Source organism: Apodemus sylvaticus, chromosome 18, assembly GCF_947179515.1.
Source record: "Apodemus sylvaticus chromosome 18, mApoSyl1.1, whole genome shotgun sequence".
NCBI lineage: Eukaryota > Metazoa > Chordata > Mammalia > Rodentia > Muridae > Apodemus > Apodemus sylvaticus.
In genome coordinates this window covers 38,589,015-38,612,254 of record NC_067489.1, presented here as the reverse complement: position 1 = coordinate 38,612,254, position 23,240 = coordinate 38,589,015, and the positions used below count along the sequence as shown (strand labels likewise).

General features: G+C 43.1%; 1 protein-coding gene across 3 annotated transcripts in view; it reads left to right on the top strand.

Annotated features, from left to right (window-relative positions):
- The first annotated feature begins 1,785 nt into the window (after window positions 1-1,785).
- The window catches only part of Mtus1 (microtubule associated scaffold protein 1), a 149,974-nt gene continuing 128,519 nt past the window's right edge, over window positions 1,786-23,240 (top strand). The window contains exon 1 of one of the 3 annotated variants that reach the window (XM_052162382.1): window positions 1,786-2,048. The gene's annotated coding sequence lies outside the window, so the exon portion shown is untranslated. The remainder of the gene's footprint in view (window positions 2,049-23,240) is intronic. The other 2 variants (XM_052162375.1, XM_052162376.1) reach the window with 2 other exon arrangements.

Here is a 23,240-nt window from a genome sequence, read left to right as displayed (position 1 = left end):
AAAGTATCTCCAATTACTTCATAGTGAGTGGTTTATTTTTTATTCCTTTTTCTTTTCTCAATTTATCCTACAGAAATAAAAAGTAAAACTGATTCCATATTCATAGATAGAACTAAGTCACAGGATGGAATGTAGTGGTGGTGGGAATTTTGGTATGTGTGGATTGTATTGGGCCAAATCATCTGGGACACACGTGGCTTATAAAGGCAATAATAATATGTTTTACACAGGAGGAGTCTCCTTAGGGAGGGAGGCGTGTTGCTAATTAGCATAATTATCTCATGACTTGCCAGACAAAACATCCTTGGCTTTTTTTTTTTTTTTTTTTGTCTTGTTGGGTACCATTTGCATTGTCCAATGGTTTTCAATGCTGGATCACTTTAAAATTAGTCACAAGATTTTATTTTTTCCTAACGTCAGACAGAGATCATATGACAACAGGGATTTCAAAGATAAGCAAGAGGTGTTATCTGCTGAAATATGGAGGGAGTTGGGCCTGCTCTGCTGCGTTTGTGCCTGCCTTGCTCTCAGTGTGACCAGGCGCAAGTCACTTGGCTTTTCTGAGCTTTGGTTTCCTCACTTGAAAACTAGAGATAATAATCTAACCTATTTACAGCAGGGTCTACAGTGAGCCAAGAATGGATCATTGTCCTCGGGAAAGCACTTAAAGCTATAAACAGCAAAGCTATTAGATCATCCAGCATTCAAGGTATAGGCAACCTCTGAAACACTGCTGCCTCCCGATTCCCATCGTCCTCCCCGCGCCCCAAGAAATGTACTGAAAATGCTTTTTCAGCAATCCCAGGCCACATCGTTTTATATATGTATATAAACACGCATACATTAAACTTAGAGCTCTGGTTGTGTGACATGTCATAGTTCAGGGATGTTTTAATCAGTCACAGGCAGACTACCAATCTTTCGGGGGGGGAACCTTATATTAAATATTATATATCAAAATAGGCTCAGTGGAGCTATTTTAGCTCTATTTATTTCAACTGAGGCTGAAATGTCCTCGGTTCGGTTCAAGAACAAGGACTTTGGCTTTAAAGTGGTCAGACCTAGCTTCTCTTCCCTGTTTCTCCCACTACTCCCGCCCCACCCCCATCCGAACTTCTAACAGTCGGAGTGGAGTGCAGGTTTCTTTAATCTTTAATAGGTGCTCGCTAATAATCTCGGAAATCTGAAGACAAGATAGAGCGCAGGTGGGACTCAACAAGAGCAATCAGTGCTGCTTCCTTACAAACCCTTGCGCTGATAAGGCCGCAACTTCCCCACCTTCCAACCCCAAAGCTATTCAACCCTTCGCGGGTCAGGGAACTCAGGCTGTGAGGGGACCCAGGAGGAGCCAGTCCTCCCACTGGCTAGCCTCTCCGACGGTCCTGAGGTCCCGAAGTTGGGCTCAGCAGAGCTTAGCTTTCCCACCGGGACTTTGGGGTCGCACGGGACAGCCAGCCAGGCGCGCAGTCTGCAGGGGTGGCTTCGCGACACACGTGGCAACAGGTGCAGCGCGGTCCAGGACGTACGCCCAGGGCTGGTGGCTGTTGACATTTAGCCAGGGAGCCGACCGACCGGGCGATCATAGTGGAGCTCCGCGGGAGTCATCGTGCCTCAAGGAACCCCTGTTCGTCTCTCAGGTTAGTTTTTGGGGGCGCTGCCCCTCTGCCCCTACCTGGCCTTTGTCTAGGTTCTTAGGAGCCGCCGCGGGCGAGGGGCGAGGCTACCCAACCCCAGATTCTCCGCCTTCGCTCCTCCCCCTGGCGGCCCGGGGCGAGGAGGCTGGGACGCCCGGGCTCCGGGTTCCCGGTTCCCGCCTGGCCGCCAGGGTGCTGGTGCGGGTTGGGGTCGAGCTGCGAGCCCCAGGTACAGACGAGGCGCCTCCCAGGCGGGACCCGTCAAGGGTGCAAAACGCCGTGGCTCCCGGGAGGGCTGGCTCCCCGGCTCTGCGGTCCAGTGCGGAGTGGATCCCATTCCGCCGCCCATCCCGGCCCCGGTGGGGACCTCCGGAGAAAGAGGAGCTGGGGCGCGGCGACTGCAACGCACTCACGGTGACCGGACTGGCTTTCCGGGGCGGGGGCGGGTGTCCTAGGGGTTTCAAAGTTGGAGGAGTGGGGAGGTTGAGCTCACGTGGGGCCGGCGGGGCTCCTGCAGGACGGCGGGCTGCGGTTGCTGTCACCTTGAAAGTGACCGAGGCGGTGGGTTTACACGATGGGGGTGCACGAACTGTCAAGTTTGCAACCTCGGTGGAAAGCCGCCCACCAAGCGCTGGACCCTGGCTCTCGACCTGGCAGTCTCAGGCTTCCGGCTGGGCGACTTGCCGGGGCCCGTTCCCAGCTTAAAGCAGTCAGGGTAGAAAATGTGGAAGAAAGGGAATTACTGCAGTTCCCCAGGTCCTCATGCGGGTTTTCCTCCTTGCAGCCTGCGGGTTCTTACAAACTCTATGGGAAAATTCACGTTTAGGGTCGCCTTATTGATTACTCAATAGTGGTCTTAGAATTTGCGCGAAGTTTTTGCCCCCTGGACTAGGGTTAATCTGTTCACTCTTCACTTGTAAAAGTGACAAATTTAATTGTTTTAAACATAGCTTGCATACTCGCACCCACTCTGCAAAATACTGTTTTTAAATGGTCTGTTGTTCTACAAAAGGAAATCCAGTGTATTTTGTTTGTCTAAAACCAGAGTCTTAGGCAAAACAGGAGGAAAGAGAGCTTTCATGTTTTGCCAGGTGATTGGAGTTCAATCATGGTATCAAATCACAGCGCTGTGGGAGTGGGGGTGGGGATAGATTCCCGGGATTTGGAGACAACTTGTAGGGGGACAAAAAAGAGGGTGGGGTCATGCTCCCCTGAACATATGACCTCCACCAGGGATGTTTTACAAATAGGTTATCAGTTTAAATAATTCATCTCCCGTTCTCTCCAGCAGTAGCTCCTTTAGGGCAATCAGTACTCTGCTGTGTGGGTGTGTTTAAACTCCTTGTTTACAGATTTGTTTCTCAAGAACGTTATCAAAAAGAAAAGTTATGCAAGAAAATTTGTTCCTACCCTGTTAAAAGGCATAGAATTTAGTTTCAAATACTTTTAAAATGTTGTATCGATCTTCACCTGTACCCTCCCCCACTGCCCCACCCCTTGTGCTACCGATGGATCCGAAAGAGTTTTGTAAATACCAAACATCTGGATTATCACTGGCTGCCCCAACCCCTCACCTGTTCCTTCTAAAAGTAGATTTATGTGTGTGTGTGTGGGGGGGGGAGGGGATGTGTTTGGGAGAGGTCTGTACCTTTTAATTAACCGTTAGGAGTCCAAGGATACATTTTGTAGTGTTTAACTAGGATTGTGAAATTCTGGATGAATTTCATGTAAAATTTTTGGAAAGTAGACTTGAGTTACAAGAATTATACTTTTAAGAGGCGTGTCGCTTAGTAACCCTGAGAGCTCCAACTTCAACCGGAATGAATAGCTGATATATACAGTTTGATACATTCAGAAAAGAGTCAATCCCACCATTTTTTGTTTGTTTGTTTGTTTTGTTTTTTTTGAGACAGGGTTTCTCTGTGTAGCCCTGGCTGTCCTGGAACTCACTCACTGTGTAGACCAGGCTGGCCTCTACTCAGAAATCCGCCTGCCTCCTCCCAAGTGATGGGATCAAAGGCGTGCGCCACCACTGCCCTGACATCTATTTTTTAATTTGTAAAATATTATGAAAATTCCCCCATTGTATAAAGTCTTCAAAATCTTAATTTAGTGTTACACATTATATTCTTTGGATATGTTGATTTACTTAACCTTGTTTTACAAGCTGAAGTTTTCATTTGCAGTTACTGTAATTAGATATGCTGTTGTAACACTTATCTCTTTGTCTGGAAGGTAGGTTTCCTTAGGATAAAGTCCTTGGAAATCACAATTAGTGGTGTAAAAGTTTCTCTTAAAAATATTGAACTTGCCGAGCGGTGGTGGCGCAGGCCTTTAATCCCAGCACTTGGGTGACTGAGGCAGGTGGAAAAACAAACAAACAAAAACAAAAACAAAAATAAAAAAAATTGAACTTTGGTTTCCAAAACTATTTAGTCAAACTAAGCAGACCAGAACTGGGCTCTTGTGTTATCTTTTTAACTCGGTAATTAGTCCACCCTTAAAAGGAAGTATTCTTGCCAACTTTATAGGTGAACAGTGCAGTCTTGGTATTTAAGTTTCCATTTCTATGATTGTGAATGTTACCAAGTACCCCACCTGTGTTTCCAGTTTTTCTTTTTTTCTTTTCATTTTGAGACAGGGTTTCTCTGTGTAGCCTTGGCCATCTTTGAACTCATCCTGTAAACCAGACTGGCCTTGAATTCAGAGATCTGCTTGCCTCTGCCTCCCAAGTGCTGGGACTAAAGACATGTGCCACTATGACAGGATATTTCTTTTTAAAAAATAATTGTTCTTTTTTTTTTTTTAAAGATTTATTTATTATCATATGCAAGTACACGGTTGCTGTCTTCAGACATACCAGCAGAGGGTGTCAGATCTCTTATGGATGGTTGTGAACCACCATGGGGTTGCCGGGATTTGAACTCAGGACCTTTGGAAGAGCAGTCAGTGCTCTTACCCACTGAGCCATCTCTCCAGCTCAAGATATATATATTACTTCAATGTAGCATCACATTTTCCTCTTGGGATATTGGCATTTTTCTACTTATAAACGCCTCTTTCAGGCCATTGGTATATATCTGTTCATATTGCAAATATTTTCCTCAATTTGTGCTTGCCCTATAAACACATTTATTGATGTTCTGACTTCCAGAAGTATACTTCGGTGTTGTCAAACATGTTGGTTTTTCTCAGAATGGAAGTTTAGTAGTTCTGAATCATAGTTTAAGAACCACGTATGGCTGTCACTTCTCTTGGAATTCTGAGTTAGATCCTTTTATATCTATGACTACAACGTCTGTGTTCTGCAGTCGCTGCTGTTGTGTAACTTTTTCTTTTGCATGTGTTAATGACAAATTGTCAAGAGTGGTGTATGTCATTATGATTTCTTCTGGCTGGAGAAATGGCATAGTCTGCTTCTTCCGGAAGATCTGGGTTTAGTTTCCAGCACCCACATCAGGAAGCTCACAACTGACTCTAACTCCAGCTCCAGCTCCCTAATGTCCTCTTCAGGCCTTTTGTTTGTTTGTTTGTTTTTTGGATTTGGTTTTTTCGAGACAGGGTTTCTCTGTGTAGCCCTGGCTGTCCTGGAACTCACTCTGTAGACCAGGCTGGTCTCAAACTCAGAAACCCGCCTGCCTCTGCCTCCCAGAGTGCTGGGATTATAGGCGTGCGCCACCACCATCCAGTCTCTTCAGGCCTTTATCTGCATTCAATCAGATCAGGATATTTAGAGAGTCTGTTCATAAATATTGAGGGAGACAGCCACTAGGCAAGAATTGCCTCATTTCATCTACAGACAGAATACTGTCCAAAATAGGACACAATTACGGGTTGGGATAGCTTGGTTCTGCGGAGACAGAATAGACTAGTCCTTAGTTTTCTGTTTCTCTAAGGTCTGTCAGATGACCCTGGCCAGAAGGCTGAAGACCGATGCTCCAGTGTTTTGAAGTAAGGAACTGTCCAGGTGATCAGTGGTCTCTATAAATTGGCTAAGTTTTGGAAGCTGTGTTAGGCTTCCTATATATTTTTAGTTAATATCAGTCGTTCTTAGATTTTTGATGGGGTTGAAGACGTATAGTCTCCTGGCCAACCCAGGCTATTATTTTGAGAGAGCAGACTTGAGAGGATGGTTTTCAGATGGCATTCTATCTGAAGCTGGGACATTAGCCAGGTGCAGGAGTATAGTCTTTTAAGTTAGGATTGAGGACTGTGTTCAGTTTTATTGGTAAAACTGTTGTACTGGGTGTTAGATCTATCTTATACCATATAACTTACAAAATGGTAATAGCTATGCTCAATTTATATTTTGAGAGAAAGTGGTTTTTTTATTTAATTAAACAGGGTGAAATGTTGCAGGATTTTCCCTCTCCTATTACAGTAGGTCAGTGGGAGGCCTGTGATTGGACAGGGAAAAGGGAGGCGGAGCTAAAAATTGCAGAGACAGGGAGGACTCAGAGGAGAGGGAAGGAGAATGGAGGCCTACATAAACCAGCATGGCTTGAACCAACCACAGTTAGGAAAGCAAAGGTTAGAATATTGGGATAATTTGTCTAATCTACATGGGCAGCTTTTATCATTATCAATTGCTTTTGAAATTATTGTATTGGCATTTTGTGTATTGAAAATTTACTGATATAAATCTGATTGGTTAACTAAAAGCATTGAGACTTGTTTTTAGCAGATCTATTGTGTTATCAAACTTCGAGGATGGTGGATCTATTTGGTTATTGAAATGTGGGACAGAGCTACCAAGACCATGCCAGGACATAGTGTTGTGGCCTGCCAGTGTCACTATATGTGCAGGAACATGCTGGTTCTTTTATTTATTTATTTTTTATTTTTTATTTTGTTGTTTTTTGAGACAGGTTTTCACTGTGTAGCTCCTGCTGTCCTAGAACTCACTCTGTAGACCAGTCTGGCCTTGAACTCAGAAATCTGCCTGCCTCTGTCTCCCAAGTGCTGGGATCAAAGGCGTGTGCCACCACCACCCAGCTATGCTGGTTCTTTTTTAATATTTCCTGCAACAATAATTTTCCTGGTTCTTTGGGACCTGAGGAATCTTGAAACCGTCTATTCAATCTTTAGGACATGTTTCATATATCTTTCTATCCAGGAAGCCTTGCAATTACTCTAAAACCTTGAATTGAATACATCCATAGAATGTATTGGTAAGTTTATCATGTCTTGCCTCGCCCTAGCCTAAAGCGAGAAAATGACCAAGACAATCTGAATCTAGGTGTTTGCAGTGCTGTGAGCCTCTGTCTGATGATCCCATTCATGTATCTTTTCAATGGTAACAGCCTACATAGATCTGTGTGCTTCCTAGTATTCTGGGGTCAACCTTTTTAACTCCCTATCTTATCATTATGGCTGTGTAGTCTGTGAGCTTTTGAATTCATTGACGAGTGTTGTAATGTGTTCTGTGCTACCAGTAGAGCCAACGATTCAACATTCAGAGATGTCTTTGAAGAAACTTTGTAATTGGCATCCAATTATTTGGAATTTATTCTATGTGTATGAATGTTTAGCTTGAATGTATCTATGTGTGCCACATACATGTCTGATGTTCATGGAGGTCAGAACCAGGGCGGCACATCCCCTGAAATTGGAGTTACAGGTGGTTGTGAGCCAGCGTGTCGTTACTGGGAGCTGAGCCAAGGTCCTCTGTACAAACCACTGTTAACCACTGAGTCTTCTCTTAGCTCCTTGCTTGGCATTTTTATGGTATCCAAAGAGGTAACATTGTGTGTATGATCCAAAACTAAGTAATAGCAATTGGCTTGGAAAGAGCATTCTCCTCATTAACCCATAGCTGTGTAGCAATGGACACTGTGTGTGTGTGTGTGTGTGTGTGTGTGTGTGTGTGTAGAACATGACCACAGGCAGGTCTCATGATGCATGCCTGCAGTTGTAGCGCTGGGGAGGTACATGGAATAGGATCAAGATTAGTGTTGGCTACAAAATAAGAAAGTATGGCTAGCTGGGGTTACATGAGTCTCTATCTCAAAAAATAAAATTTCAAAGTTGACAGAGCTCTACAACTTTCACATATGAAGGACCTTTCACATGGACTATTCAGAGAACATATCTTTAAAGATTTCTCTGTAGCAGCTCAAATGGTTAGAGTTGTTTATTTTTTGGACTTTCTTGTCTCTCGTCCAAGTGAATTTATTAACACAGCTGAAATCTTGTACATAGACAAGAAACTTAGGTATATACAACCAAAACAAAATCTGAGAACAATTTAAATCTTTGGGATTAAAATCTTTGGAATTTGGCTCTGGGGATTATGAAGTCTATGTTTCTGATAATCCATTTGCAATTTTTACCATTTTCCCCATCTTTTTGAAACAGGGTTTCTCTGTGTAGTTCTTGCTCTGTAGGCCAGGCTGGCTCCCATCTCAGAGACCCTCAACACTCTGACTCCCAAGTATTGGGGTCAAAGATTCGTGCCACCATCACCTGGTCCATATGCTATTTTAATATTATTGTAGTTTAGTTTTATACTCAATTGCTGATACAAGTGTTTTCTTGATGTTCAAATCTATAGTTGTTTCCTAAATTAAATTTTTTTTAAAGATTTATTTATTTATTTAATGTACATGAATACAGGGTAGCTGTCTTCAGACACACCAGAAGAGGGCATTGGATCCCATTACAGATGGTTGTGAGCCACCATGTGGTTGCTGGGAATTGAACTCAGGACCTCCGGAAGAGCAGTCAGTGCCCTTTTCGGCTGAGCCACCTCTCCAGCTCCCCAAATTAATTTCCAACACTCTTAATAGACTAAATTATTTTTTGAAGGGGACAAAAAGCCTTTGAAAGCTTGAGATAGCTCTGCTCTGGAATGTTGAGTCTACTCTGGGTCTCTGAAGACCTTGAGCAAGTTTATCATCAGCCCCCCCCTTCTTGCCCTTAGTCCTTAGGCCCTAGGGGGGAGCCACCAAGCTGAGAGTGAAGAATGGCTGGTCAGGGTTTATGTTTGGGCATCCAAAGGTGTCTCCAGTAAGAGAAGATGACACTCAACAGACAGACAGACAGACAACAGCCAGAGCGAGAAAGCACTAGTGACCGGATATGTTGTTGTCCTCTGAAGGAAGAGAGAGGCTCTGGAAATTGGTTAAGCTAGTCTGAAGTCTTGTTTTTTAAAAGCCTGCTTTGACAAGCATGCAGACTTTGGGTGCAGCCCTTTCCTTTGCTTAGGATGGTTCAGTATAATTAGGGATTGAATATGACTTTCTTCTTCGAAATGTTTGTTTCGGAGCCAAATCTCATAAAAGATTGTCTTGATGGCAGTTACAGTTTTTGAAATGACTTCAGTGTTTCTTGAAATCAGCCTCCTTTTCTTGTGGGCATTTTTTTTTTTCCCATGGTGGCACAAGGTATTGCCTTAGCTTGTTCACTTGGCCCAAGATAAAGAAAAAAAGTGCATTCTGGGACGGTATATTTGGGGCTTTATCTTTACTTTGTAGAAAAATAGAGCAACATTTCTTTCCTACACAGTGAGCTAATTTGCTCTAGACTTGAGTCTACAGTTGCTTTACCTGATAGCCTCCAGACTCCAGGAACATAAACATAAACATTTAACTCAACAAACATTTTGTTTATTAAGGCCAGTCAGTTTTTACCTAGGATTCATTTAGAAATGATTTTGTTTTGAGGTTGTGAAAGGAAATATAATTTTAAAGTCACTTTAAGTTTCTCTTTTTTTTTCTTTTTTGGTTGTTTGGATTTGGTTTTTTTGAGACAGGGTTTCTCTGTGTAGCCCTAGCTGTCCTGGAACTCACTCTGTAGACCAGGCTGGCCTCAAATTCAGAAATCCACCTGCCTCTGCCTCCCGGAGTGCTGGGATTAAAGGTGTGCACCACCACCGCCTGGCTTTGTTTCTCTTTAAAATAGCATTGCTTGCGTAAATGTGCCTCTCTCTCTCTGTGTGTGTGTGTGTGTGTGTGTGTGTGTGTGTGTGTGTGTGTGTGTGTGTGTGTAGACTAACTGGACAGGAGGAAGGAATGTGCAGGGACTTCTCTGAGTTCATGATGTTGGGGAGACAGGGCAAGCTGGTGAGCTTCAGTGAGCTGCTTTGGAAAAGATTTCTAGGCTACTGTAATTCTTTAGTGTGCATTTAATACAGATTTGTACCTTGAAAAGAAATTGTGTTTTTAGCTTGATGCTGAACTTATACTTGACATATTAGTCTGAGAGCAAATTGGTCACAGTTACCCTGATCTACAGTGAAATCATGTCAGGAAATTTTGTGTACTAGATTGGCCTGGAGAAAGACTTCTTGCCCCTTACTCCCACCCCCCCAAGAATATCTATACTTTGAAGAATAAGAAGAGGACTGACTAGGACTAAAGTCACATTCTTTTGTAAATAACCATGGAGCTTAAAAATGTCTGCCAGTGATTGCTGAGTCTGGACTGATGGGAGTTAGCTTATCTTCTGTGCCTTTTGTACATTGCTTGCTAACTTGGTAATATTTAACTTGGGTGTTATTTACACATACACCAATTTGGAAGGAAAATAAACATTTCTTCCCTTTATTTCAATTAAGGAATTCGTAGGGAATATTAAATAGTATTTGCTGTCACACAAGGAATTAATTTTCATTTTGTTCATCTTGTACAATAAAAAAATTGAACTTTTAATTATTTTTATCTTACGAATATGAATGTTTGCCTGAATTTGCACAGAGACCAAAGGATGGTGTCAGATCCCCAGGTACTGGAGTTACAGATGGTTCTAAGTCACCATATGGGTGTTGAGAATCAAACCCTGGTCCTTTGGAAGAACAGCCAGTGCTCTTAATCCCTGAACCACTGCTCTGGTCCCTTGTAAATTTTTTTGATGATTGTTAATGATTACTGACATTACATGATACCCTGTGTCTATTTAAAACATAACTCAGCTAGCTTGGTGGAATAAAAATAGTAGCCAGTATAGACCTACGCAATCTAAGAGATGTCATTCAAACCTAGACACCCCCCCCTTCCCCTCCTCTCCGTTAAACTGATTGAGTTGTATTTACTAGAATACTAAACTTGTACTATATACGCCTTACCTTTTATTATATAGATTCCTATGTTGACATCATCTTAGGTATGTTACATAGTTGAAATTTGTTTGCCTACCACTACTAAGTTAATCCCATAGATTTGAACTCAGAATTGCAGAAGTTCCAGCTTGCTGTTGAGTAACAAGGTTTGGAGACATGAAAAAAAAATTGGGTTAGAGGCAGGATCTCTTGACTATGGAAACTGAACTTGCTTTCATTAAATGCTCATTCTAGAGTCCACGTGTAAAACCAAGCCATTTATACGTGGTGTCGTTGTAAATATGTTTGCATGCTGTAGAGAACAAGGCACGAAGAAAATCTCTGCTGTTAAAATGTTGTATTTCGTTTTGATCTGTTTCAAGCCCTATTTGGAACTCACCCTGTGTAGAACATTGCAAAGTTGAGGGACAGAGATTCAGAAGGGATTTATTTGGCTTCAGTTCTCAGAGAGCATTAGTATTTATGTTGTTACAAATATTCTCGTTCTCATAAATTGTTAACACGTAATTTATTATAGTCTCCACTATGTTGGAAACTATGTCTGTTGCCTTGACCAGGGTTTGGTAAGAAATTTGGTATCTAAAGAATCCTTGCTGGGCTTAGTCTCCAAGTTACTCAGGAGCCTGAGACTTGAGGATTATAAATTCAAGGCCAGACTATGCATGCGAGTTGGCCCCCTGCCTTGATGAAGTAAGAAGATAAAGGTGAGGTGGGGTTATTTATGGCTCAGTGGTAGAGCAGTTGCCTAGTAGGCCTGAGATCTGGGTTCAATCCCCAAATCCTGACCCCTAAAAATAGTTCTTTATTTCTTTTATTTATTTATTTTTTTGGGACAAGAATGTCACTGTATCAATTTGACTGGCCTGAAACTTGCTATGGAGACCAAGTTTGGCCTTGACCTCACAGAGAACCTTTTGATTCTGCCTCTCCGGAGACTGCTGGGATTAAAGCCATGTGCCACCACCTGGGGCACACATAGTTCTTAAAAAAAAAAAATTCCTTAGTCATCAGTACAGTTTTCCTTGTTAGACATTTACTGGGCACTATGGCTTCCCTTCTTCTCCCAGTAGTGTTCTACATTACCTTTTGTAAGCGTTTTGACAAGAGAGTTGAAACATAACGGTGCTGGGCTGTGGATGCAGCCTGGGATGTCTTCTAGTTGGCACGAGAATTTGCCGGTGCTTTCCCCAGTTACAGATGCTAGAAGCCTTTAAGTCAGATGTTTATTTCCCTGGTATTTTTCTCCACTTTCTTTATTAACTTCTCTGGCTCTCCCCACTCCTTCATTCAGTGTTATTCACCAGGCAAAGAATGAAGGCAGCTCAGCCTGTCCTGGGTTTTGGGAAAGGATGTCTTAGAGCTGGAAGACGCAGAGATTCCTATTAAAGTTCCTGCGTAGTTACGAGGAGTCACTCTTGGAACATCTGGCTCACCCACGTGCAAATACTTTTACAGAATTAATTCCACCAGTGATAATTTATTGTCTCCATGTGTGCAGACAGTCACGAGTTGACCATTCCTCTTGAATAGAGATTTGGGCTGTTTTTCTCTTTAGAGAACTAGGTATTTACAAGGTACAGAGGAGAGCAGATGACTTTGCAGTCTGAGAATGCTCTCCCTCATATTACACTTAAGATTTGTGTGTAGGTTTTTTCATTCCCGTGGAATATTCTGTAGCTCATTAGGGTCTCTCATTATTGAACTTGATTTTAAAAAAACTTTTCACATTTAAGAAATATTTCTGTTGCTTTTTGGTGTTACCTGCTGAAGACTATACTATAACTATGGGGTAGGGTTTGCTGAGGGGTTTTTTGTTTGTTTGTTTGTTTTTTGTTTGTTTTGTTTTGTTGTTTTTTTTTATTTGGTTTTTTTAATTTGGTTTTTTTTTTTTGAGACAGGGTTTCTCTGTGTAGCCCCAGCTGTCCTGGAACTTACTCTTGTAGACCAGGCTGGCCTCGAACTCAGAAATTCGCCTGCCTCTGCCTCCCAGAGTACTGGGATTACAGGCGTGCGCCACCACCGCCCGGCTTTGGTATTTTTTTGGATTTGTTTTTTTGAGACAGGGTTTCTCTGTGTAGCTCCAGCTGCCCTGGAACTCATTCTGTAGACCAGGCTGGCCTCAGAAATCCACCTGCCTCTGCCTCCCAAAGTGCTGGGATTACAGGTGTGCTATCTCGACGTCAGCTATAAAACCTTGAAGAGACATACTTTGTTATAGAGTTGGTATAAATGTTATGGGAGCCAGAACCCTTGGAGCAGGCACCTGTAATAGGAAACACACTGGCTCGTCACATAAAGCTGGGTGCAGAGCTCCTCTCCTCTCTGTTGCTAGGGTGATTTTAGTAAGTTGTCTCCTTCCCTCTGTCCCTAGCTGGCAGGATCTGAGGGACAGTGCATGTCTTTTGGGGTTATGTCACTATAGTGCCAGGTATTTGGAGTGTGATCAATAGGTGCTATTAAGCCTCCCTTAGTCTGTCTTTAATCTGCTGATTCACAGGTGGATGTGTAATTACTCTAAATTTTGGTGAAGGTGTTGCCTGGATCTGCTGGTGCATTTGTGGGAATTAAACTCCAGGCACAAGAACCTGATACTTTTTTCCATTTCTCAAAAATAATTGCTTTACACAGGAATATTTGACTTTATTTTGGACTCCAGTTTTATCACCTCTTGGTTTTGTTTTTTTTTTTTTTTTGAGTGTTGAATTTGGTGAACATCTGGTGTTTTCTTACATTTGAGCTGAATCTTTTCAATCAAAGCAAATACTTCTTTCTTTCATATAGTCTGTAATCCGTGTTGTTTAAAATTGAGTCATCACTTTTAACTCATGATATGTTGACTTTAAAGTACTGAAGACCCATCATCTCATATTTAACCTTTAACTTAGTCCAAAATGTTTGTATTGAAGACTTTCAATAAAAAAATGCCACTATTTATGCACATATATGCTAAAGTGACACATGCCTTGCATCCAGGTTGTTGGAAAACACCTTGTGCCTGAAGCACATTAAGAACATTTATATTTAGCTAGCACATCAGCTCTGTGTGTTATATATAAGGAAATTAGGAACCAGAGCTCTTTGGATAACTGATTCATCCTAAGGTGGCATTTGTCCATTTGTCCTTCCTTCCACTACAATTCTATTGTCGTGGAATTCTGCTATTCCTGATAATGAATTACTGGAGCTAGCACATTTGATTATATTGACATTTAACAGAGATCAAAGTTACATGATTATGTGGATAGGTGAAAGTTTAGACAGTGTAAGTTAACTCATTTTTAACTATTTTTCTATTCTCTAAGCCCAGAATGTAAAACAGAATGTTTAAGCTATGTCCATGGGGCTATTTGTAGGGAGAGAGGCCTTCTGACAGCAGAAGAAAAGACTATCAAAAATAAAGATGAAATCCTCTCCCTACTAAAGGCTCTACGAGGTCCTAAGAAGCTGGCCTTTATTCACTGCTTAAGATGCCAGAAAAGAAAGGACCCAGTATCAGAGGGCAACAAACAATAGGGCAAATCAGCCCATCATGCAGCCCTAGAAATCAGACCTCTTTTGCCCCTGACTTCCCTGGATTGGAGGGATCCTATATTCCCTGGCCACCCCAAATATTCAAAAGATGACATCATTTGAGGTAGAAATGTACCCAACGTTATGACAGATGGTAGAGAACAGCAGATTACAAACCCACTGTGGTATAAGAAACAGAACTACACATACTTCAAAAGATTCACTACTCTTCCCACATGGGCGTCCGGGAGATGCTACTATCAGGATTAGAGATGTCAACTCAAAGATAGCTGAGATGGTCAAGAACTGTACAGCCTGCCAGTGAACTAATTCAATGACTAATGAGAAGAACCCTGGGTAATAGGTTCAGAGGCACAAAGCCCAGAGTCTTATCTACTGAAAGATAGACTTCATAGAGGTAAAACCAGAAAAATGTAACTACAAATATTTACTGATATTTATAGATACCTTTTCATGTTAGACTGAGGCTTTTTCCAGTAAACAGAAAACTACATCCACTGTGACAAAGAAGTTGTTAGACGACATTCTGCCAAGGTATGGGCTTCCTCAGACGATAGGGTCAGACAGTGGAACCAGTTTTTGTGTCCCAGGTAAGTCAGAGACAGGCCAGTATTCGGGGCTTGATTAGAAACTTTATTGTGCATATAGACCCAGAGTTTAGGGCAGGTAGAGAGAATAAACAAAACCCTAAAAGAGACCTTAACTAAATTGACCTATGAGACTGGTAATGACTGAATAACTCTTTCTCTACCAGGTATGAAACTTCCCTTACCAGATGGGACTCACCCCTTTTGAAATCATGTTTGGAATACCACTCTCTCTCACCCCCACCCCCACCCCCCATTGCTCTTAACATACAGGCAGAGTTCACTGAGTTCAAAGATAGTCAATTGCTCTGACATCTCAAAGGTGTCCAATGGGCTCGTTAACATGTTTGGCCTAAAGTTGACATTCTCTATGAAGCAGGTCTCCCTTCAGTCAGGAGTCCTTAGAGCCTCATTAGAAAGGTCCTTCCCATCACCCCTGAGGTCGAAAGGATTACAACATGGAATCACAGACACATTTGCAGTTGAAGACAAACCCAGACCAACAGGAGGAAAATCAGTCTCAGAACTCCCCCACCCCCATCCACCCTCATCCCCCCCAACCCTGTCTCCCACTGATAGGGCCCCTATCCAAGCCCCAGGGACACTAAATGGACTGGACAATGACAACGTTGACCCCTCTAAAATATGATGGTCCAGTCCTTTCTGGTCACCAATACATCCAGGCCTGAGTTAACTGAGTCATAAAGATATAGACCTGTTACTGTTTTCATGACATTAGATAAACTTCAGGAAGACCCATGATTGGGCCTTCCAGTTTCCAGAGAAAGGTGGGAATGAGAGGCCATACCTACTCCATCATGGCACCGGCCTCCATCTTACAGAGAAAATAAAAAGCCAACCTGACCGGAAGCTGAACCCAAGCAGCACCCACTTACCAGAAAGGACCCCACAGTTTGTCCTTGGCCAGAGTTACTCCCCTAGCTACTTCCTAGCAACAGTTAATCAAAGATTAGTCTGATTGTTTCAGATGTACTTTCAGACAGTTTGTGACTGTATATGGTCTTGCTTCAGGGCACCCACCCGTCAGCTTACAACAGACATTCTGTTAGATACTTGCCAGGATAGACACCCCACCCCCATTTACTTTAATTTCCTATAAAACCTTGTCCTGCTGAGGGTTCAAGGCTGCTCCATCTTCCCTTCCTGTCCTGCTGTGTCAGGGTTTGGTTGGAGGAGAGACCAAGCCCGAGCTTGTAATAAAGAGACCCTAATGCTATTACATCAGAAACGGCTCCTTGGTGGTCTTCTGGGGTTCACAAATGCTGCCTGGCACAACATTGACAGTTGCAGCTTTCATAACAACATATTGCATTCCTTTAAAAGATTTCCCCTGGAACTCGGGAAACAGAGGCTGCCAGATCTCTGTGCATTTGAGGCTAGCCTGGTCTACATAGTGAGTTTCAGGTCAGCTGAGGCTACATAGTGAGCCCTGTCTTGAAACAAAACAACAACAAATTTACCTGCTTCCCTCTTTTCTGTCCCCTCCAGTGCTTGGGATGGAGCTCTGCTATGTAGTAGACTAGGGTGATCTAGAGCTCAGGGATCCTTTTGTTTCAGCCTTGTGTGTGTGCTGGGTGATATATTCCATTTCTATAAGTTTTCAGGTTGCTTTTTCAAAAAGTCATGATACAATTGTGTAAGAATGATCATCTGAATCACTTAATTGTCTCCCATTTTTGCAGAGTACCACTTGGTTGCTAACTAAAGGCTAATAGGTAGACTTTCCTGGACTATGTTTCTCTATGAAGCCCCTGAATCCTTTTATTTTTGATCTGTGCAGAGATAGGGGACAGTTGGGACAAGGAGGTAATCCTGGGTGAAAATTTAACTAGGAGGTGAGGCCTCGTGCCAGCTGGAAGTAGAAGAGGCTAACGTCCCAATAGCCCGGTGACATCTGAGCCTCAAGCATGTCTTCTGGCCATAAAGATAGAGGATCATGTCTTTCAAGTACCTGCTAAGGAATGTACAGTGTTAGGACTTTCAAAGTAGGCCCTTTATAGAGAGTGACTCTACCTTTGGCTGCACCTTGAGTTAGCTGTGTGCCTACGCTGCCCTTTTGTTGAAAATGTTTTATGGCCAATGGAAAGTCTGACAGGTAATCATTTTCAAGAAAAGGGTAGAGGAAGTTGCTGTTTAATAAAGGTTGGGAGGTATAAGGTGAGGTGCTGGTTTGCGTAACTACACATACATAAATGACATGTTTCAATTGGTCTTGGCATGGTTTAGATGGAAAATTATTTCCTCTTAGCCAAGTGGAGTTTGAAAAGTCGTGACAACCGCCCAAAATCTCCTGACTGAGAAGTTGTTCATGGTCATTTAGCACTATCAGGAAGAGATTTTAGTTTAGCCATAAGCCCTGCCGACTCTCCTCTCATTGACCTTAATGAGCCTTTAGGTAATTTCTTTAATGAAGTGCATATCACTGACAAAAAGCATGCAGATTTTACAGGAGTCATTTTCTAGCCCAGCTGCGTATGTAGCCTTTGACCATACCTGATAAGCACTGGGTACGACTGGCTTGGTTTTAATTATTTACTTTGGTAAGTACAGTCAGTGTGTATTGGCTCAGTATTGTTTTGGAACGTGAAGTGTTTTCAACTGCTGTGGGTGCTTTCTGACTTTGATTTAAAAATGCCTGTTTTGATGAAATTGTGTGCTTATACCATGAAACGATAGCCCAAAGAATAAAAACGGAAACTTTTGATGTATTTCCACCAGAGTATTCAGGGTGTTTTACACATACAGTTGCTCAACAGGCTGTTGCAGAGTGCTGCTGCCTTTGATTTCCCAGAAGTCTGTTGGCTGGTGTTTCTGGTTTGCTCTGGTTCATGCTCTGGCTACAGGGAAGGGTCAAGGTGGAAACCATCCAAGCTGGATCAGTAAAGCTTAGAATTTTGAATAAGTAGAAAAGTGGCAGGTCTTCAGGTGTGTCCCGTGGGCAGGAAGAATTAGCCAGAAAGTAGATTACAGAGAATGAGAACTAAGGAGGAAAAGAAGGAATCCACTGGTCTCCACATGAAGTAGTAGGTAAGTTCCAGAAAATAACACTGGTGCTTATTGGTTGAATGTGCTTTGAGAAAAAAAATTAAGATAAAATTCAATCCCATGACAATGGATGTGTCGGTGCACACCTACCATGTCACCACTCCAGAGGCTGAGGCAGAAGGGTCTGATGTTGATTTCAGATCCAGCCTAGGCTACATAGCAAGACCCGGTCTCTCCAAACATTTGTTTTAAGCACCGTGGAGTAAAATGCCCCTAACTTAAGTGTACGGCTATCGGTTTTGTTAAATACATCCTTGTGTAACCAGTGCAGCAATCAGGCCTTACAATACCTCCTTTACTCTGGAAAAGTTTGCTGGCCAGATAAACAAGTTGTCAGCCTTTGGTCCTCAGAACTGTGAGATTAGTGTGTTTGTTGTGCAATGTTGTTAAAATTACAGCAGTAGCTAACAGCGGTCAGGGAGTTTCCAGACACTTCTTTTAGCCCCAGGATGGGTTGATTCTGTTGCATAGGTAAGAAAAATGAGGCCGAAAGCATTTAGGTTTCTAAGCAGAATGCAGACACACAGTCAGTCAGTTTGGTAGCCTCACAGGTAACAACAACTGCCGGCATGTCCAGTGCCTTTGGGGTCTGTGGCCATGTCCACAGACTTACAAAATGTTAGAAGAGGTTAAGGTAAGAGGGATTGTGGAAAGAGAATTGCTTTTAAAGTAGGCATATGGTTAATTCCCATAGTCCCAGCTTCTCAGAAAGCTCAGATAGGAGGATGACTTTAGCCCAGGAGTAGTTCAAGGCCATCCCAAACAATAAGAAGACCACTTTAAAAAGTTTCAGACTGGCTGGGCAGTGGTGGCGCACGCCTATAATCCCAGCACTTGGGAGGCAGAGGCAGGCGGATTTCTGAGTTCGAGGCCAGCCTGGTCTACAGAGTGAGTTCCAGGACAGCCAGGGCTATTCAGAGAAACCCTGTCTCGAATAAACCAAATCCAAAACAAAAAAACAAAACAAACAAACAAACAAAAAAAAAAAACAAAAAGTTTCAGACTGGAGAGATGGCTCAGCGGTTAAGAGCACTGACTGCTCTTCCATAGGTCCTGAGTTCAAATCCCAGCAACCACACAATGGCTCACAACCATTGTAATGAGATCTGATGCCCTCTTCTGGGGTGTCTGAAGACAGCTACAGCAAATGGGGCCAGAGAGAGAGAGAGAGAGAGAGCTGGAGAGCTGGCTTAGTAGTTAAGAGCACCAACTGCTCTTCTGAAGGTCCTGAGTTCAAATACCAGCAACCATATATATGGTGGCTCACAACCATCTGTAATGAGATCCAATGCCTTCTTCTGGTGTGTCTGAAAACAGCTACAGTGTTTACGTATAATAAATCTTTTTAAAAAAAATTCACACATTTGAATTGAATTTACTGTCTATGGCTTCCATGCATTACCCCTGTACTTCTGGGTGAGCATTCCTTAAATGTCTGTCTAGTGGTTTGTCTAAGGGACCATCAGCATGAGAATGTATATGACAGTCTGTCTAGTTAGTGGTTTATCTAAGGGACCATCAGCATGAGGATGTATATGACTGTCTAGTGGTTTCTCTAAGGGACCATCAACATGAGAATGTATATGACTGTCTAGTGGTTTGTCTAAGGGACCATCAGCATGAGAATGTATATGACAGTCAGTCTAGTGGTTTATCTAAGGGACCATCAGCACGAGGATGTATATGACTGTCTAGTGGTTTATCTAAGAGACCATCAGCACGAGGATGTATATGACTGTCTAGTGGTTTCTCTAAGGGATCATCAACATGAGAATGTATATGACTGTCTAGTGGTTTGTCTAAGGGACCATCAGCATGAGAATGTATATGACAGTCTGTCTAGTGGTTTGTCTGAGGGATCATCAGCATGAGGATCTATATGACTGTCTAGTGGTTTGTCTAAGGGATCATCAACATGAGAATGTATACGACCGTCTGTCTAGTGGTTTGTCTGAGGGACCATCAGCATGAGAATGCTTTCCTGACTCCGAAGCCCACAGTGTATATCATTAGCTCTGTGGAAGAGGTAGCTACTGATGTCTCTGTCCCTGCACCCCCCCCCCCATGCTACTGCCTTTGGGCTGATGAGTGGAGTGACAACGTGTCAGTCCCTTGGTGTGCTGTGTTTACACAAGGTTTTCTAGGTGCTTCTGACTTTCAAAAGCTTCACATCCTACTCCAGTCCCCTTCCACAGTCCTAGGGAGCTGAAGGAGGAAAGAATCTTTTTTTTTTTTAAATTGTTTTAATTTTGTTTATGAAAAAAAAAAAAAACAGTGCACATGAGGTTGGTGACTTCCTAAGGGTTGCTGAGTTCTGGGTCTTGGTGGGGTTATCTTGCACATGCCTCCCCCCTCGAATTCTCTTTGTATGGTCTGCTCTTTCCGTGTGTTTCTAGAGGATGGGAGACTCCTCCATAGCTCTCTCTTATTACCTTTTTACTTGAGCTCAGAGGTTCCAACTGCAGATCTATGACCCAAGGGTGTTTGGCAGCAAAGTGTTTACCAGGATGACTGATGAGCGTTCACCACATACCAAGGTTTCTTAAATCAGTGTTTAAAGAACCCAAGCTAAATGAATACTTTGTACCTGCAGTCGGGCACTCCATTTTGTGCTGAAATGTCCTTCATAATGTGACAGTGGTCTGTCGAGTTTGGTTTGACACGCTCTCCATGGTGGTTTAAAAGCTGGTATGCCTGTGTGGACCCTTCCTGGTCACAGGAGGGACCAGTTCATGAGTACAGAAGATGAGAAAGGCGTCAAAGGACTCTCTGTGCCTCCTCACTCTTAGGGATCTGGCTACCCTGCCTCTCTCCTCTCCACATACACAGCCAGGATGGCCTCTGAGGCACCCTGGGTGCTGGTCACATACACACTTCCAGTTTCTGTAATTTTTTCCTCGTCCTCTCTTGCTGTCCTTACTGAAATGTTTTTGTTCCGCGAAGGTGTCTCACTCACCACCGCGTGTCTCCAGTCCTGGCCAAATAGCATATAGGAAATCAAGGTTTTTTAACAAAAGCTTCAGTATGGAAAAGCTCCTTTGTTACAGGGACAAGAAAATGGGCAGAATTGGTGTATAAAGGAACTGTGAGAGTTCAGAAGCCATTGGTCTATCCAGGGTTGTTCTGAGTGCTAATGCGCAGCTTTCTGATTGGGGGCTCTCCGGTGTGATAAAGTGACACAAGGTTGATTTCTCTCAGAAATCCTTTTTATTTTTTTATTTTATTTTATTTTATTTTATTTTTTCAAGACAGGGTTTCTCTGTGTAGCCCTGGATGTCCTGGAACTCACTCTGTAGACCAGGCTGGCCTCGAACTCAGAAGTCCACCTGCTTCTGCCTTCCAAGTGCTGGGATTACAGACGCGTGCCACCACTGCCTGGCAGAAATCTTTTTTATGAAGAGAATAGCTCTAGAGAAATTGACTGGGTTTGGATTTCGAATATATAATATTTATATGGTGGTGGGGAGTGAAGCCGGGTGTGTTGGGTCACACATATATTCCCAGCATTTAGGCTGGACCGGGAGGATAGCACATTGAAATCCAGACCAGTGTGGGCTGCAAACAGGAAGCAAACAGGTAGAGAAGGGTTTTACTCTCAACAAGTCCGCATGGTTCTCCCAGCCAGCTCTCCTCCGACAGCTAAGCTAGGAAGTTCGAATCCTAAAGGAGAAATGTTAGCTTGCTTGTGATGTAAAATCTTTTTACAGGATCAGAGACATTCGGAGAAAGACGTGTGTGTGTGTGTGTGTGTGTGTGTGTGTGTGTGTGTGTGTGTGTGAATAGTTTATTAGAAAGGGGAGGGATGAGCCAGCTGATGGTGGCCCACACCTTCAATCCCAGCACACAGGTGGCAGGGGCAGGGGGATCTCTTGAGTTTTGAAGCTAGCTTGAGTTCCAGGACAGCCAGTGATGCATGGAGAAACCCTGTCTTAAAGACAAAAGGGAGGTGGTGGTGGGCAGGTAAGTGGGGATTAGAACATTAGGTAGCTGGTGGCTTAGTGTGTGTGTCTCATCTCCTGTCCTTTAGTGAGCATCCTGACTGCCTGCCTCACCTGTCTATGAATTCAGAGTTGACCTCTCCTGCCGCCAAGTCCCTCAGAGATTAGGGGTGATGGGGTCCTGGCCTTGGTGGTTTCAGAACTTAATGGCTACCACGGAGATTGCCTTTCAGCATCCCACTGAGTTGTTTGCATTGAGGATTTACCGCCAAGAGTTTTACTTTTTGATTGACTTCCACTTGTCAAGCGGCATCAAAGGCTGTCACATACCTAGGAGCTAAGCTCAGACCAGTTGATGGTGCTAAAGGCTTTGAGTTAAACCCCCAGAAATATGTGTCAAGCCAACAAAATCCGTTCTGAATTTCCAAATTGTTCTATCCCCACAGCATACACATGGAACACTTTTTTTCAGAGAATATTCTGTCATGTGTTCCTCCACGTCTCTCAAGGCCCAGTTCTAAGATAGCGGTAATTTCCCTCTTCTTGCCCCCATTTAACAGACGCAGAAAGCAGCTACTACTGAGGCAGTGAGAAGGGAGTGGACTTGGCTGGACATTTTGGTTCCCAAGGGGCCGTGATTCCTTTGTTATTCTAGAATACTCGCAGAGTTAGCAGTCTGTAGAAAAACCCAGCATCAGATGCAATGGAGCACACCCAACAGGGAGGGTAGACGTGTGCTGACCATCAGTGCCAGACTCCCTGGAGCAAATACTAAATCCCAGAGCACTGGGGGCTAATATTTTAGCTGAGCACATATTTTGATACAATAGACTTGTGGGTTTGGAAATGTTAACACAGTTCTTCATAAAACCTAGGTGGGGAATAAAGAGGAGACTATCTTTATGTCAGACTGTGCTTGGAGGAAAGCCGCATGGTGAGATATACCCTCTCCATATATTTGCATATATATTGCCCAAGAAATTATAGTTAAAACACTTAGTCCCCAGGCTGGAAGGATGGCTTGGCAGTTAACACTAGTTGTCCTTGACGACTGGGTTCAATTCCCAACACCCCTATGGAGGTACACACTGTGTGTAACTCTAGTCCAGGGTATCTAGTCAAGGACACTAGGCACACTCATGGTACATACATATACATGTAGCCTAAACACCTATATATAAACAGGAAAAAATGGGAAGCAAAGATATTTAGTTGTAGTTTGAGGGTAGTGGGTTTCCTTTTGGTGTGCTGTTAGTCCAGGCTAGCCTGGGATTGAGTTCTGCCTTAGCATCCCTTGTGCTGGAAGTTGTCTGTGGCCTGGGTCTAATACTCTGTCACCTGTTCTCCTGAATCTTGTTATAATTGGCGTCTGTAGGGGCATGGCAGCAGGCTTAGTTTTCTAGAAGGCCTTTTCTAAATACAAATG